The sequence below is a fragment of the Hyperolius riggenbachi genome, chromosome 1 (assembly GCF_040937935.1).
Source record: "Hyperolius riggenbachi isolate aHypRig1 chromosome 1, aHypRig1.pri, whole genome shotgun sequence".
NCBI lineage: Eukaryota > Metazoa > Chordata > Amphibia > Anura > Hyperoliidae > Hyperolius > Hyperolius riggenbachi.
In genome coordinates this window covers 490690859-490708331 of record NC_090646.1, presented here as the reverse complement: position 1 = coordinate 490708331, position 17473 = coordinate 490690859, and the positions used below count along the sequence as shown (strand labels likewise).

The 17473-nt window shown below is 43.6% G+C and overlaps 1 long non-coding RNA gene across 1 annotated transcript in view; it reads left to right on the top strand.

Annotated features, from left to right (window-relative positions):
* The window catches only part of LOC137522783 (uncharacterized), a 73503-nt gene extending 66685 nt beyond the window's left edge, over positions 1 to 6818 (top strand). Inside the window, exons 2-3 of the long non-coding RNA XR_011022440.1 lie at positions 5370 to 5535; positions 6464 to 6818. This is a non-coding gene — a long non-coding RNA (uncharacterized lncRNA). The remainder of the gene's footprint in view (positions 1 to 5369; positions 5536 to 6463) is intronic.
* The last annotated feature ends 10655 nt before the right edge of the window (positions 6819 to 17473 follow it).

The window sequence follows — 17473 nt, the reverse complement described above, 5'->3', positions numbered from 1 at the left end:
TAGAATGTTAACTAAACTAGTTACTAAACAGAAAACTCCCCTTACAACATTTGACCATACAAACAACATCCCCCCCCCCCATTCTATATAAGCATTGTCTGCAAAACTCAAACAAAAACATTGCCAAAGTACCAATTCCCGAAACAGCTGAACTATTGAAAGAGAGGCAATCTAGGTTTGGAATTACCTTTGGAATTGAACCTTTTGATTACATTACATGACTGACAGCAGTGTACATTTTTGAATTTTAAAGAAAGTTTTGTACCTTATTGTTTCAATGCAATTATTTTTTGCATTTAGTTAGAATTCAATTCAAAATGTTATATTACTTATTCTCTATACAGTTAATATTGAAGATATTTATTAAGCAAAAGAACAACAATCAGTCTTTACATTTTAGTAATACCGGTAAATAGTTTTGTTACAAGACAATTTTAGATTTGTTTATTTAGTGACATATATGCAGCTATATTTTTATATCATGGTAATATTTTTTTTTAAATATTCAGGAGCGGTTGATAATTTTCTTCCTGTATTGAGTATTTCTTTGGAATTAGAATGTTAACTAAACTAGTTACTAAACAGAAAACTCCCCTTACAACATTTGACCATACAAACAACATCCCCCCCCCCCATTCTATATAAGCATTGTCTGCAAAACTCAAACAAAAACATTGCCAAAGTACCAATTCCCGAAACAGCTGAACTATTGAAAGAGAGGCAATCTAGGTTTGGAATTACCTTTGGAATTGAACCTTTTGATTACATTACATGACTGACAGCAGTGTACATTTTTTAATTTTAAAGAAAGTTTTGTACCTTATTGTTTCAATGCAATTATTTTTTGCATTTAGTTAGAATTCAATTCAAAATGTTATATTACTTATTCTCTATACAGTTAATATTGAAGATATTTATTAAGCAAAAGAACAACAATCAGTCTTTACATTTTAGTAATACCGGTAAATATTTTTGTTACAAGACAATTTTAGATTTGTTTATTTAGTGACATATATGCAGCTATATTTTTATATCATGGTAATATTTTTTTTTAAATATTCAGGTGCGGTTGATAATTTTTTTCCTGTATTGAGTATTTCTTTGGAATTAGAATGTTAACTAAACTAGTTACTAAACAGAAAACTCCCTTTACAACATTTGACCATACAAACAACATCCCCCCCCCCCCCCCCCATCATTCTATATAAGCATTGTCTGTTTGCAGCAAGTGAACAGAGCGCAGCTGACCTGTCCTGCCTTGCTTTTCATTTCCACCATACTGAATACATTTTCCGATTACATTGTTGCTTAGATCCTATCAACAATGTGTCTTAGTTACATAGGCACTATGTAAGATAGTGCTTCAGATGTAATTCAAAGTAGAAAATCAATGGAGGTTGGAGGACTTGGAGTACAATGGCTGACTAGGTAAAAGCTTCCACTGTTCTCTATGCGCTCTCTTCAATTAACAGGGGGATTTTAGGTGACACACCTTTCCCCACATTTTGTCCATTAGATTTTCTATTGCACCGACTTTTGATTAAAAATGTGTACATCTTATGATGTTACAAATAATGTAGATAACATTTTTATCTGTATATATTTATTTTACAAGACCTTACAATAAAGATGATCAAATACATTTATAAATGTTTAGAATGTTTAATTAAACATAAGAAAATAAAATTCAACAAATAAAACTATTAGATTTGTGAATTAAAACATAGTAAGATAATTAATCAAGGACCATGTGTTCTGCATCATCATCTCCATACGGCCGAAATCATAAATACCGTATTTCGCGCCGTATAAGACGCTCCGGAATATAAGACGCACCCAGGTTTAGAGGGCAAAATCCAGGGAAAAAAATAATAATACTAAACCTGGTGCGTCCATATTCCCGGAGCATCTTGTACATGTTATCCCTCAAATGGTAGCCTCTTGTGTCCCCCATGTATCCTCCATGTCTGCCCCATGTGTCCTGTGTCCCCATGTCTCCCCCATGTGTCCGCATGTCTGCCCCATGTGTATTCCTGTCTCCCCCACCATGTCTCCTCCTGTCTCTTATGTGCCTCCCATTGTCCTCCTGTCACCCCATGCATATTCCCATCACCCCACCATGTCTCCTCCTGTCTCTTCCATCTCCCCCATGGTCCTCCTGTCACCCCCATCATGTCTCCTCCTGTCCCTTCCGTCTCCCCCATGGTCCTTTTGTAACCCCCGACTATGTCAGCTGCCGTGTCTTAAGTCCCCGCTATGGTCCTGACTCCCGCATGTGTCCGCGGCCCCCCCCCCGCGTGTTTCCGCTACCTCCCCTGTGTTGTATGTCCCCCCGGGTGTTTCCGCCCCCTCCCCTTGTGTGGTCTGGCCCCCCCGGGTGTTTAGCGGCAGCTTCTTACCTCTTCCATCATGCCCGCGTGGACTGCAGACCTCCGGCTTCTGTGTGCGGCTTCCTCTAGTGACGGCTTCTAATGACGCGTCACGCGTCATTAGAAGCCGTCACTAGAGGAAGCCGCACACAGAAGCCGGAGGTCTGCAGTCCACGCGGGCATGATGGAAGAGGTAAGAAGCTGCCGCTAAACACCCGGGGGGGCCAGACCACACAAGGGGAGGGGGCGGAAACACCCGGGGGGACATACAACACAGGGGAGGTAGCGGAAACACGCGGGGGGGGGGCCGCGGACACATGCGGGAGTCAGGACCATAGCGGGGACTTAAGACACGGCAGCTGACATAGTCGGGGGTTACAAAAGAGGCAGAAGGAGGATGCACACAGGCAGGGAATCCCCGACATGGCGGCGGTTCGTATCGGCGAGTGTTCGGAAGTCGGGGATTCCCTGCCTTTGCCGTATAAGACGCAGGGACTTTTTCTCCCCATTTTTTGGGGAGAAAAAGTGCGTCTTATACGGCGGAAAATACGGTAATCACATTCAGGAAGATAGACTATCTGATGCCAACAATCATGGTGGAGTCCAGTTGTGTAATTCAGATAAATAACCAGGGCTGTGGAGTCGGTACAAAAATCCACTGACTCCTCAGTTTAGGATTCCACCGACTCCTCCTCCTCCTCCTCTAATTTGCATATTACAATCTTGTTGATTGAAAGTATGTAACATGAAATTCGTCTCTTAAGAGACACTGAAGCGAAATTTTTTTTTATGATATAATGAATTGGTTGTGTACTATGAATAATTACTAGAAGATTAGCAGCAAAGAAAATATTCTCATATTTTTATTTTCAGGTATATAGTGTTTTTTCTAACATTGCATCATTCTCTAATATGTGCAGATTACACAACACTCGGCATTCAAAATGATTCTTTCAGAGCAGTCTGTGAACTAATGAACTCTCCTCTGCCAGAGGAAAAGTAAATAGTTAACTAATAGTTGAGATAATAAAAGTCAGAAAACAGCCCTCTCCACGACTTTGAGGGCTCGTTTCCACTATCGCAAATCCGCATGCGTCCAACGCATGCGGATTCGCACATGGTATGCAAGTGGATGGGCCTGTTTCCACTGTTGCGTTGGTGATGAGCGTTTTTTTCAGCGGTGAAAAAACGCACAAAAGAGCCAACGATTTAGCCTGAGAGTGGAATGCATGCGAATCGCATGCAATGTATTTAATAGGGAAATCACATGCGTTTTCCCCATGCGTTTTTTGCTGCGAATTCGCATAGGTACGATGTAAATTCACACAGGCAGTGACATGGTTAAAATCGCATATACCCTCACCTATGCGAATTCGCATGCGAATTCGCGGCAAAAACGCATGGGAAATCGCATCCGCATTCTATTTTATCAGCGGTGGAATCCAGGCGATTCCGCACCGCAACAGTGGAAACGAGCCCTGAAAGTCGTAGAGATAATGGCTTTTTTGTATAGAGATAACAACTGAAGTTTCTTAACTCTTCCTGTACTGGAAACAATTAGACTGATGTATCTGATCTTAATGTTTTATTTCTTAGCTGTACTACACATACAAATCATAATATCATAGTTTTTTTTTCGCTTCAGTGTCTCTTTAACTGCCAACGCTTAGGAATTTTAAAAAAACAACTAAAGTGAGAAGGATATGGAGACTGCCATATTTATTCCTTTTAGTCATAGACTAAAACTAGTCCTTGGTAAGAGTACTTGTAAAAGGTACAGACCGGAACAAAGAACATCTATCAGGCCCTAGGCAATGTAACTGTAGGTACATGTAAGAGTGATGTGCAGGTACTCTGCAGGGGAATAAGATGATTCTTCCTCTATTACACATTCTTCATGCACAATCTGAACCAGGTTTATGGGTGATAGACAACACCTCTGTGTTCAATGTGCACAACATTCTCAGTGGATTCCCTGCAGCTCTGTGGAGAGTGCATATGTAGAGTATAGTACTACTGTGTAACAAAGTAAACCTGAGACAGATGAAATTAAAGTTTTATACGTGCCTGGGGCTTCCTCCATCCCCCTTCAGGCTAATCAGTCCCTCGCTGTCCTCCTCCGCCATCTGTATCTTCTGCTATGAGTCAAGGTACTTAAGCCAGTCTGGCGTAGTGCGCATGCACACACTCCGCCGCCAGGAGCGTACTACACCTGCGCAGCACTATTGCGCAGGTGCAGAATGCTCCTGGCTGTGGAAGCGGCAATACGGCTGGACTGCGCTGACTGGCTGAATTACCAGGACTCATAGCAGAAGATCCAGGTGGTGGAGGAGGACAGCGAGGGACTGATTAGCCTGAAGGGGGCTGGAGGAAGCCCCAGGTATGTATAAAACTTTTCTTTTCATCCTTCTCAGGTACCATTTAATTTGTAGTCACCAAACCAAATTTTAACAACATATCAAATTATTTGATTTCATGAGCAAAGAGATTGCATACATTTGCATAAATCAGAATCAACGCAGAATTATTTCCATCTCATTGACCATCTCTATTAGTGACACGGCTACACATCAGGCTTTATACTTACAGCATAGATGTTATTTAGTATATATATAAGAGATTTCTGTGTACACATCTTATATACAGTCACAATCAGATGTGTATATCTGACTTTAAAAATATGGGGACTGCTTTACTGAAGCAGCACAAGTAACTAATTTTGATTGGTTTATTTCATTTTTGTGGACTAAGCACAGCTATTACTGTATGTATAAATTATTTATGATGACTATCATCTGAGAAATAGAACATTTTATCATATTTTCTATTTTAATTACAGTTTAAATTCATTAGGAGTCGGAGTCGGTGCATTTTTTCCCGACTCCGACTCCAGGCACCCAAAATTGCCCCGACTCCGACTCCACAGCCCTGTAAATAACAGGATTTAATTGAAAACAAATTCCTCTGCACTAACCTACCCCAATGTTCTTCTTTGCACAGCAAATTTGACATAGCAAACCTGTGTGCTCCATCTTCTATATTTTACACATCACCAAACGGCTTCCAAGCAGAATCTCCTTACGGGTCACAAAATAAGCATGTAACCCCATGTAGAACAGATGACACGACGAGAGCTGTGTACAGAGGACGCATGATTACCACTTTTGTAAGTAAATTCTGCAGTACAAACATCTTCAAAATTCCTGACCTTATCCCTCCCCAAGCAGGTATTAGTTTGATATTTTTATATGTTTTTTTTTTCAGAATAATGGGTGTTTATCTGTGATCTTAAAAATGTATAAAATATTTATGAAAATTAAATATTACCGTATATACTTGCATATAAGCTGAGGTACCTACTTTTCCCTCAGAAACCAGGAAAAAGTGATTGACTTACGTATTAGCCCCCTCCCCAGTATAGCCCCCTCCACAGTAGCCAGATGTGCCTCAGTAAAAGTCAGCACCCCTCCCCTTGTGCCACAAGGATGACAGTTGTGTCTTAAGATGCCACTAGATGGGGTCATAGATATGAGACTATTAAGAACATAGTCAGTAAAGTAGATCTGTCTGAAAGGTGTGTGGAAATGCATAAACTTACAAAGAAAAGAGGGACTTTTCCCTGCTTGAATTGTAACTGTTGTGGTGCCATCGTTAAAGGGGATCATGTGAGTCACCCATATACAGGCGAAAAGATTGGGATTAACTCCATGTACACCTGTGATAGCACATTTGTTGTTTATGCTTTGAAATGTCCGTGTGGTCTCCTGTACGTGGGGAAGACGACAAGAGACGTCAAAACCAGGGTACAGGAACACAGAGGCTCGATCCGGGGATTTAAACCATCAGTACCAAGCAGCCATACTCTGGTGGGCAAACACTTTCATGCCCGAGGACACGGAGTATCGCAGCTAAAGTGGATGGTATTAGATCACGTACCACCACCGAAACGAGGAGGAGACAGGGACAGGCTGCTATTACAGAAAGAAGCAAGGTGGATGAGGAAACCCGATTCTATTGCGCCTAAGGGCTTGAATGAAATGTTTAGCATGAAATGCTTTTTGTAAACTAATGCTGTCATATGTCTTCTCTTCCAGGTCGTGATGACTTGTCATCGCTATGGTGGGTGGTGGAAAGAGGGAACATCTGCATCCGTGGTGCAGTGAGTCTATGCATAGTACTGCTGTTATGCCTGTGTATTAACTAGGTTTTACCTGATGTTTGCTTACACTTATGATGCTTAGGTGTTTATTTCTTTTGGGTAGACACCTATGTGTAGTGCCCAACAAGATGGACTTAACCCTGATGGGTTAATTTGGACTTGGACTTACCCTGAGGGGTTAATATGTATGCTGGTCATGTGACCAAAGAGGAGGAGCTTTCAATTGGGTGTGGTGCACTACTGTTGTTCATAAGTTTGCTGTGTTAGTCGTGGTTGCATGTACACCTGAGGAAGGGGATTTCCCCGAAACATGTCGTGTTTTGCTACTGATTTGATAAACGCAAGTTTATACGCCATTTGAGTGCCTCCTTCATTCAATATAGTATATATTTACATTGTGAAGTGGTGACTCACAGAGGGATTGTGCACCGGCAAACCAGGTGTCATACCTGGTGTAGGAGCCCAGCTCAGCAACCCCCTTGCTGTCATAGATATGAGACAGCAAATGCCGCACAGGAAGAATCCCTGATCATTGCACCACTGACACATTGCTTGCACGCTAAGCTCCACAACCCAGGGGACACAGGTAGTCTTGAGCAACGCACTCTGCACATCATGTTGCCAGGGATGCGGGGCATGGACACAGCAAGGAGCCAGCTGGCAAGAGCAGTACCACTAGTGCACGATCCTTATGCTCCTCTGCCTGTAAAAAAAACCTGCTTCACCATCCATTCTGCTCAACTGACGCGCATATTAGCCGAGGTGGTAACTTTTCAGCACATTTTTTGTGCTTAAAAATTATGCTATACGCGAGTATATACAGTATTTAAAGAGACTCTGAAGTCTCCCTATAATGAGGTTTTTAGTTTAAAAACCTCATTAACATTATAGTCCGACCTAAAACGCCGCAGAACCGCGGCTGAAAACCCCCTCGATCACCCCAAACTCACGCGCATAGAGGCGGCAGCAAAATCCATGACCAAGAAAGTCGTGGATTTTGCCTGCCCTGTACCCCCGTCAGTTTGGGGTGATTGAGGGGGTTTTCAGCCGCGGTTCTGCAGAGTTTTAGGTCGGACTATAATGTTAATGAGGTTTTTTAAAATAAAAAATCTCATTTTAGCGACACTTCAGAGTCTCTTTAAATTGTATTTTGATTGTATATTAATAATATTAGCTTATAAATGTACTAACCATTTCTGATGTATATATGTATTTGCAGGGGCGTAGCAATAGGGGGTGCAGAGGTAGCGACCGCATCGGGGCCCTTGGGCCAGAGGGGCCCCGAAGGGTCCACCCTTCATCACAGTATTAGCTCTCTGTTGGTCCTGTGCTGGTAATAATCACTTTTATAGATGCTTTGAATAGTAGTAATCCTTAAAACACTGTTCCCTATCTCCTTCTTGCAACTCTGACTCTGTGGTTGTCTTTGGCAGGTTTTGGTGCGCCAAATCAATTGTTATGTATAGAGTGCTTGGGGGGGCCCCATGTAAAACTTGCACCGGGGCCCACAGCTCCTTAGCTACGCCACTGTGTATTTGTACTTGTACTGCTGGATTTTTTGAACTTCTCATACTATATATCTCTGTTCCCCAATATTTTTTGTACTGTGTACAGCACTACAGAAGATTTTTGCACTAAATAAAAAAATATTAAAGTGGATCTGAGATGAACTTTTACTCATTGCACAATTGTGTTCCTTTCACATTGTTTATAGGGCATTCATCAAGCCAAATTACTTTTTTGTTTTTGTTTTAATACTCTAATTCCCTATAAACTAAACAAGCCTCGCCCACAGCTTTTCAGAGAGCCTTGGCATTTCCAGACAGTAGCAAGGGCTTATGGTAGCTCAATCTGTCCAGGAGGAGGGGGGGGGGTATTACTAGCCAGAGATTTCAGAGGCAGAGGGGAGGAGGAGGAGGGGGATTAGGTTTTTTTTCACAGGCTGAGTGCTGATGATGCAGATAAGCTTGTCTGAGTGTAAGGTTTACAAACAATATGGCTGCTGTCATTGTATCACAGGAAGAAATAATTATATTCTATTGAAGATGTTTGCAGATAGATTTGCTGTGTAAACTAAATCTAAACTTTAGATAAGATATATAGACAAGTTACTTGTTATAGTTAGTTTTTCATCTCGGATCCGCTTTAAGAGATAGATATGGGAGATTAAACATAAAAATTAGCCCAATTATGCCTAATTATTATTTGGGTCATGTTGGTGCCCAGTTGATATTTGGGGTCATGTTACCATCTGATTCTTTTTAGGGGTTGTAGGGTTGATTCACTAATTTGCGGTTATACAGTTGTGCACAGACAGCACACAGCAATTTTACCTTTAATTCAGACAGGAAGTTACGGTATTAGTACTCAAGTAGCGTGACTGTATCTATGGTAACAAGCGTTAAGAACGTTGCATACGGTTTCTGTTTCAGAAGGCTTCAGGTATGCTTTAAATCATAACCACCATATTATTTTCTGCTTAAAGCTCTTGCCTGCGGCTGAACTGAGTCAAATGTGCCCGATCTCCTAAGCTAAGGGGCTTTAGGCCTGGTTATTAGATGCTGCTCACACATGCATCTAATACAAGGTGCTGCAAGCAATTTTCATTTAACACACACAGTTATCTTAAAACATATGCACACTTGTGTGTATCCTGCTACAGTATTTGTTTAGTGTGTGTGTATATCTCATATAGAGGAGTATGCACTTAACTGCATTAAAGAGACTCTGCAACAAAATTTTCAGCCTTATTTCTTCTATCCTATAAGTTCCTATTCCTGTTCTAATGTGGTCTGTCTTACTGCAGCCTTTCCTAGTGGCACAGTCACTGTAATATCTCTGTTATCTAATCTAATCTTCTTTCCTTTGTCGGCTCAGGCAAGAATGTGCTGCTCTGCTTGTGATAGGGAGAAGCTACACACACCCTCTCCACACCCCCTGCAGGCTATGTATGAGTCACAGACTGAGCTTCTCTGAGCCTATCACAAGCTGGTTAGCAGCCATGTCTTTTGTTTGTAAACACTGCCTAAAACTGGCAATTACAAGCCAGGACTGCAGCAGGGAGTGGCAGAAACAGCACAGAGGAGAACATAATGAATAGAATGGTATGCTTTTTATTGTAAGAATTTTAGAGTACAGATCAGGGGCGTAACTAAGAGCCCCCTCCCCCCTTGTGGCCGTTTTGGGGGGCTGGAGGGGTCGCAGCATGAGGGGAAAGCTATGGCCACTCGGCGGGGAGGGGGGGAGGTCCCCCCCTCCCTCACCTTGGGCTTTCCCCTCTGCGCTCCCCTCCAGCTTCAATAGCTACATAAGTGCAGCGGAGCGGCGGGCAAACATACCTTCTGTGCATCCAGGTGCTTCTCGCTCTAGTGACTGACGCGACTTCCTGTTTTATACAGGAAGTCGCGTCAGTCACTAGAGCGAGAAGTGTCCGCGCTGGAATGCACGGAAGGTATGTTTGCATAATGCCTTATGTACATGCATTGCATGTGGTTTATTGCATTTTGCTTTGCTCATTGTGCTAAAAGACGTACACAGGTTATTCTGCTTAATGTTGTTTAGTGCATGCACTCCATAGTTAGGAAGATGAGAAATTAGGTTGTTCAAATCCTCTAGAAAGAAAGTAACAGATTAAGAAAGAAGGTGACAAGTAAGAAGATTACAAATGAAGTCAGAAGGGGACAGGACAGAAGGTGACAGATGAAGGCAAAAGGTGACAAGTCAGAAGGGGACAGATAAAGGCAGCATTTTAACCCCATTCCCACAGCTGGTATGAATATCTATGCCCCTAAAAACTTCACTTAACATACATATGCATACCTGTGTATTTGCCTTGCTGTTCACAATCTCCGCAACGGTGCTGCTTGTTTCCATCACCATCCCTCCATTCCATGATTGGTGAATGGGAACAGCTGTTGCCAAAGCCAATCAGCGAGACACTGGTATTCATTCACAAATTGAAAGTAAAGCAAATACATATAGCACTCTTCACAGTACACAGGAATTAAGTGTGGGGGCATCCTGTGGCCATAAAGTAAAAAAATGCACCCAAACACACTGTTATATAATAAATCAATACATTTTTATTAGTTTTTAATTCCTTTCACCTCTACCCCATAGTTACAAAATAGTTACCTTGGGGACTTTTTAATATGTATGTCATGAGGGTATATTACTGTTATTTTTGTAAATAAAGGCTTGTACTTATTGATATAGTATATTAAAAAAACTAAACAGAAAAAATACACCTTTATTTCCAAACACATTATTGCCATACATTGTACTAAGGACACAATTTAAAGGGATACTTAACCACTTTCCCCCCGCCCGTACGAATTTCTCCGTCCCTTTTTCCATCCTTTAACCCCCCAAGGACGGAGAAATCGGTACTTTCCGCGTTCCCGCCGCTGTCCGCGCTCCCGCTCGTAAACACGCCGCCCGCCGCTAGTAAACACGCCGCCGCCCGCTCCCCCGGAGATCAATGATCGGGAAAATCCATTCCCGTTCGTTGATCTAAGCCCCGCAATGATCCGCTGCTCTTCGATGGGCAGCGCGATCATTGTGATCTTACCCAGCCTCCAAGTACTTCCTCCAAGCTTCCGGAAGGACGCTTGGAGGTCGCATTAAAACAAAAAGTTACTGTGGCCATCTTGTGGCCAAATAGTAAAACTACACCCTACACATTTTTCACATAAAAATAAATTACTTTTACACAAAAAATTAACTCATTACCTCCCACACACCCATTTTTTTTTTTTTTTGTAATTAAAAAAAAATAAAAAAATGTACAATAAAAAAAAATACATAAATAGTTACCTTAGGGACTGACCTTTTTAAATATTTATGTCAGGAGGGTACAACACTGTTACTTTATAAACTATGGGCTTGTAATTAGGGATGGACGCAAAACTGAAAAAAATGCACCTTTATTTCCAAATAAAATATTGGCGCCAAACATTGTGATAGGGACAATTTTATAACAGTTTTATAACCGGGACAAAAGGGCAAATACATTTCATGGGTTTTAATTACAGTAGCATGCATTAATTAAAAACTATAATGGCCGAAAACTGAAAAATAATTAATTTTTTCCCAGATTTTTCCTATTTTCCCATTAAAACACATTTAGAATAAAATATTTCTTGGCATAATGTCCCACCTAAAGAAAGCCTAATTAGTGGTGGAAAAAACAAGATATAGATCGTTTAATTGTGATAAGTAATGATAAAGTTATAGACGAATGAATGGAAGGAGCGCTGAAAGGTGAAAATTGCTCTGGTGGTCAGGGGGTAAACCCCCTCAGTGGTGAAGTGGTTAAAGGGATACTGTAGGGGGGGTCGGGGGAAAATGAGCTGAACTTACCCGGGGCTTCTAATGGTCCCCCGCAGACATCCTGTGTTGGCGCAGCCACTCACTGATGCTCCGGCCCCGCCTCCAGTTCACTTCTGGAATTTCTGACTTTAAAGTCAGAAAACCACTGCACCTGCACACCCGTGTCCTCGCTCCTGCTGATGTCACCAGGAGTGTACTGTGCAGACATAGACCATACTGGGCATGCGCTGTGCGCTCTTGATAACATCAGCGGGATCGAGGACACGGCAACGCAGGCACAGTGGTTTTCAGACTTTAAAGTCTGAAATTCCAGAAGTGAACCGGAGGCAGGGCCGGAGCATCGGTGAGTGGCTGCGCCAACACAGGATGTCTGCGGGGGACCGTTAGAAGCCCCGGGTAAGTTCAACTCATTTTCCCCTGACCCCCCTACAGTATCCCTTTAAGTCAAGGGGCAAAAATGCCTGTTGGCCGGTGACGGCGAAACCAGAAGTCGCCGCCGGCGGGTCCAGGAGCATCAGAGCGGGGCTGCGACGGCACCGATCGGCTGCAGGGGGCTGAGGAAAGCCCCAGGTGAGTTAAACTCATTTTTACCCCTTGACTTAAGTATCCCTTTAAACATTGTAATAACCAGGACAAATGGGCAAATAAAATGTGCGAGCTTTATCTATCGTAGCACATTTTATTTTAAAACTGTAATGGCTGAAAAATGAGAAGTAATTTTTTTTCTTATTATTCCCTTTAAAATGCATATAAAATAGAACAAATTTTAGCAAAAAAGCACCACCCAAAAGAAAGCCTAATTTGTGGTGAAAAAAAAATATATAGATCATTTTGGTGTGATAAGTAACGATAAAGTTATTGGCAAATAAATGGAAAGAGCCATATGCTTTATATGGGAAAATTTAAATTGCTGCTAATGGCAGGGTCCTTAACCACTTCCCGACCGCCGTATATACAATTGGCGGCCGGGAAGTGGACGCCGCAAGGACCGCCGTATTGACAATTGGCGGCGGTCCTTGTATGGGCATGGGCGGAGCGATCGCGTCATCCGTGACGCGATCCTCCGCCTCCGCCTGGCGCCGCAACATCCCGCCGGCCATACGGAAGCGCCGGCGGGATGTTAACCCGACGATCGCCGCATACAAAGTGTATAATACACTTTGTAATGTTTACAAAGTGTATTATACAGGCTGCCTCCTGCCCTGGTGGTCCCAATGTCCGAGGGACCACCAGGGCAGGCTGCAGCCACCCTAGTCTGCAACAAGCACACTGATTTCCCCCCCCCCCTGCCCCAGATCGCCCACAGCACCCATCAGACCCCCCCCTGCCCACCCCCCAGACCCCTGTTTGCACCCAATCACCCCCCTAATCACCCATCAATCACTCCCTGTCACTATCTGTCAACGCTATTTTTTTTTTATCCCCCCCCTGCCCCCCGCTCCCACCTGATCACCCCCCCCACCCCTCAGATTCTCCCCAGACCCCCCCCCCCATGTACTGTATGCATCTATCCCCCCTGATCACCTGTCAATCACCTGTCCATCACCTGTCAATCACCCGTCAATCATCCCCTGTCACTGCCACCCATCAATCAGTCCCTAACCTGCCCCTTGCGGGCAATCTGATCACCCCCCCACACCAATAGATCGCCCGCAGATCCGACATCAGATCACCTCCCAAATCCATTGTTTACATCTATTCTCTCCTCTAAACACCCACTAATTACCCATCAATCACCCATCAATCACCCCCTATCACCACCTGTCACTTTTACCTATCAGATCAGACCCTAATCTGCCCCTTGCGGGCACCCAATCACCCGCCCACACGCTCAGATTGCCCTCTGACCCCCCCCTTATCAATTCACCAGTGCATTAATTACATCTGTTCTTCCCTGTAATAACCCACTGATCACCTGTCAATCACCTGCCAATCACCTATCACCCATCAATCACCCCCTGTCACTGCCACCCAACAATCAGCCCCTAACCTGCCCCTTGCGGGCAATCTGATCACCCACCCACACCAATAGATCGCCCGCAGATCCGACATCAGATCACCACCCAAGCGCAGCGTTTACATCTATTCTCTCCTCTAAACACCCACTAATTACCCATCAATCACCCATCAATCACTCCCTATCACCACCTGTCACTGTTACCTATCAGATCAGACCCTAATGTGCCCCTTGCGGGCACCTAATCACCCGCCTACACGCTCAGATTGCCCTCAGACCCCCCCTTATCAATTCGCCAGTGCAATATTTACATCTGTCCTTCCCTGTAATAACCCACTGATCACCTGTCAATCACCTGCCAATCACCTATCACCCATCAATCACCCCCTGTCACTGCCACCCAACAATCAGCCCCTAACCTGCCCCTTGCGGGCAAACTGATCACCCACCCACACCAATAGATCGCCCGCAGATCCGACATCAGATCACCACCCAAGCGCAGTGTTTCCATCTATTCTCTCCTCTAAACACCCACTAATTACCCATCAATCACCCCCTATCACCACCTGTCACTGTTACCCATCAGATCAGACCCTAATCTGCCCCTTGCGGGCACCCAATCGCCCGCCTACACGCTCAGATTACTCTCAGACCCCCCCTTATCAATTCGCCAGTGCAATATTTACATCTGTTCTCCCCTGTAATAACCCACTGATTACCTGTCAATCACCCATCAATCACCCCCTGTCACTGCCACCCATCAATCACCCCCTGTCACTGCCACCCATCAATCACCCGCTGTCACTGCCACCCATCAATCAGCCCCTAACCTGCCCCTTGCGGGCAAACTGATCACCCACCCACACCAATAGATCGCCCGCAGATCCGACATCAGATCACCACCTAAGCGCAGTGTTTCCATCTATTCTCTACCCTAAACACCCACTAATTACCCATCAATCACCCCCTGTCACTGCTACCTATCAGATTAGACCCCTATCTGCCCCTAGGGCACTCAATCACCCGCCCACACCCTCAGAATGCCCTCAGACCCCAGCCCTGATCACCTCGCCAGTGCATTGCTTGCATCTATTCCCCCCTCTAATCACACCTTGAGACACCCATCAATCACCTCCTGTCACCCCCTAGCACACCTACCCATCAGATCAGGCCCCAATTTGCCCCGTGTGGGCTCCTGATCACTCGGCCAAACCCTCAGATCCCCCTCAGACCCCCTTCCGATCACCTCCCCAGTGCATTGATTGCATCTATTTTCCCCTCTAACCACCCCCTGAGACACCCATCAATCACCTCCTGTCACCCCCCTAGCACGCCTATCCATCAGATCAGGCCCAATACAACCTGTCATCTAAAAGGCCACCCTGCTTATGACCGGTTCCACAAAATTCGGCCCCTCATAGACCACCTGTCATCAAAATTTGCAGATGCTTATACCCCTGAACAGTCATTTTGAGACATTTGGTTTCCAGACTACTCACGGTTTTGGGCCTGTAAAATGCCAGGGCAGTATAGGAACCCCACAAGTGACCCCATTTTAGAAAGAAGACACCCCAAGGTATTCTGTTAGGTGTATGACGAGTTCATAGAAGATTTTATTTTTTGTCAAAAGTTAGCGGAAATTAATTTTTATTGGTTTTTTTTCACAAAGTGTCATTTTTCACTAACTTGTGACAAAAAATAAAATCTTCTATGAACTCGCCATACACCTAACGGAATACCTTGGGGTGTCTTCTTTCTAAAATGGGGTCACTTGTGGGGTTCCTATACTGCCCTGGCATTTTAGGGGCCCTAAACCGCGATGAGTAGTCTAGAAAACAAATGCTTCAAAATGACCTGTGAATAGGACGTTAGGCCCCTTAGCGCACCTAGGCTGCAAAAAAGTGTCACACATGTGGTACCGCCGTACTCAGGAAAAGTAGTATAATGTGTTTTGGGGTGTATTTTTACACATACCCATGCTGGGTAGGAGAAATTTCTATGTAAATGGACAATTGTGTGTAAAAAAATCAAACAATTGTCATTTACAGAGATATTTCTCCCACTTAGCATGGGTATGTGTAAAAATACACCCCAAAACGCATTATACTACTTCTCCTGAGTACGGCGGTACCACATGTGTGGCACTTTTTTACACCCTAAGTACGCTAAGGGGCCCAAAGTCCAATGAGTACCTTTAGGATTTCACAGGTCATTTTGCGACATTTGGTTTCAAGACTACTCCTCACGGTTTAGGGCCCCTAAAATGCCAGGGCAGTATAGGGACCCCACAAATGACCCCATTCTAGAAAGAAGACACCCAAAGGTATTCCGTTAGGAGTATGGTGAGTTCATAGAAGATTTTATTTTTTGTCACAAGTTAGCGGAAAATGACACTTTGTGAAAAAAAACTATTAAAATCAATTTCCGCTAACTTGTGACAAAAAAATAAAAACTTCTATGAACTCACCATACTCCTAACGGAATACCTTGGGGTGTCTTCTTTCTAAAATGGGGTCATTAGTGGGGTTCCTATACTGCCCTGGCATTTTAGGGGCCCTAAACCGTGAGGAGTAGTCTTGAAACAAAAATGACCTGTGAAATCCTAAAGGTACTCATTGGACTTTGGGCCCCTTAGTGCAGTTAGGGTGCAAAAAAGTGCCACACATGTGGTATTGCCGTACTCGGGAGAAGTAGTACAATGTGTTTTGGGGTGTATTTTTACACATACCCATGCTGGGTGGGAGAAATACCTCTGTAAATGACAATCTTTTGATTTTTTTACACACAATTGTCCATTTACAGAGGTATTTCTCCCACCCAGCATGGGTATGTGTAACAATACACCCCAAAACACATTGTACTACTTCTCCCGAGTATGGCGATACCACATGTGTGGCACTTTTTTGCACCCTAACTGCGCTAAAGGGCCCAAAGTCCAATGAGTACCTTTAGGATTTCACAGGTCATTTTGAGAAATTTCGTTTCAAGACTACTCCTCACGGTTTAGGGCCCCTAAAATGCCAGGGCAGTATAGGAACCCCACAAATGACCCCATTTTAGAAAGAAGACACCCCAAGGTATTCCGTTAGGAGTATGGTGAGTTCATAGAAGATTTTATTTTTTGTCAAAAGTTAGCGGAAATTGATTTTAATTGTGTTTTTTCACAAAGTGTCATTTTCCGCTAACTTTTGACAAAAAATAAAATCTTCTATGAACTCACCATACTCCTAACGGAATTCCTTGGGGTGTCTTCTTTCTAAAATGGGGTCATTTGTGGGGTTCCTATACTGCCCTGGCATTTTAGGGGCCCTAAACCGTGAGGAGTAGTCTTGAAACGAAATTTCTCAAAATGACCTGTGAAATCCTAAAGGTACTCATTGGACTTTGGGCCCTTTAGCGCAGTTAGGGTGCAAAAAAGTGCCACACATGTGGTATCGCCGTACTCAGGAGAAGTAGTATAATGTGTTTTGTGGTGTATTTTTACACATACCCATGCTGAGTGGGAGAAATATCTCTGTAAATGGACAATTGTGTGTAAAAAAAATTAACAAATTGTCATTTACAGAGATATTTCTCCCTCCCAGCATGGGTATGTGTAAAAATACACCCCAAAACACATTATACTACTTCTCCTGAGTACGTCAATACCACATGTGT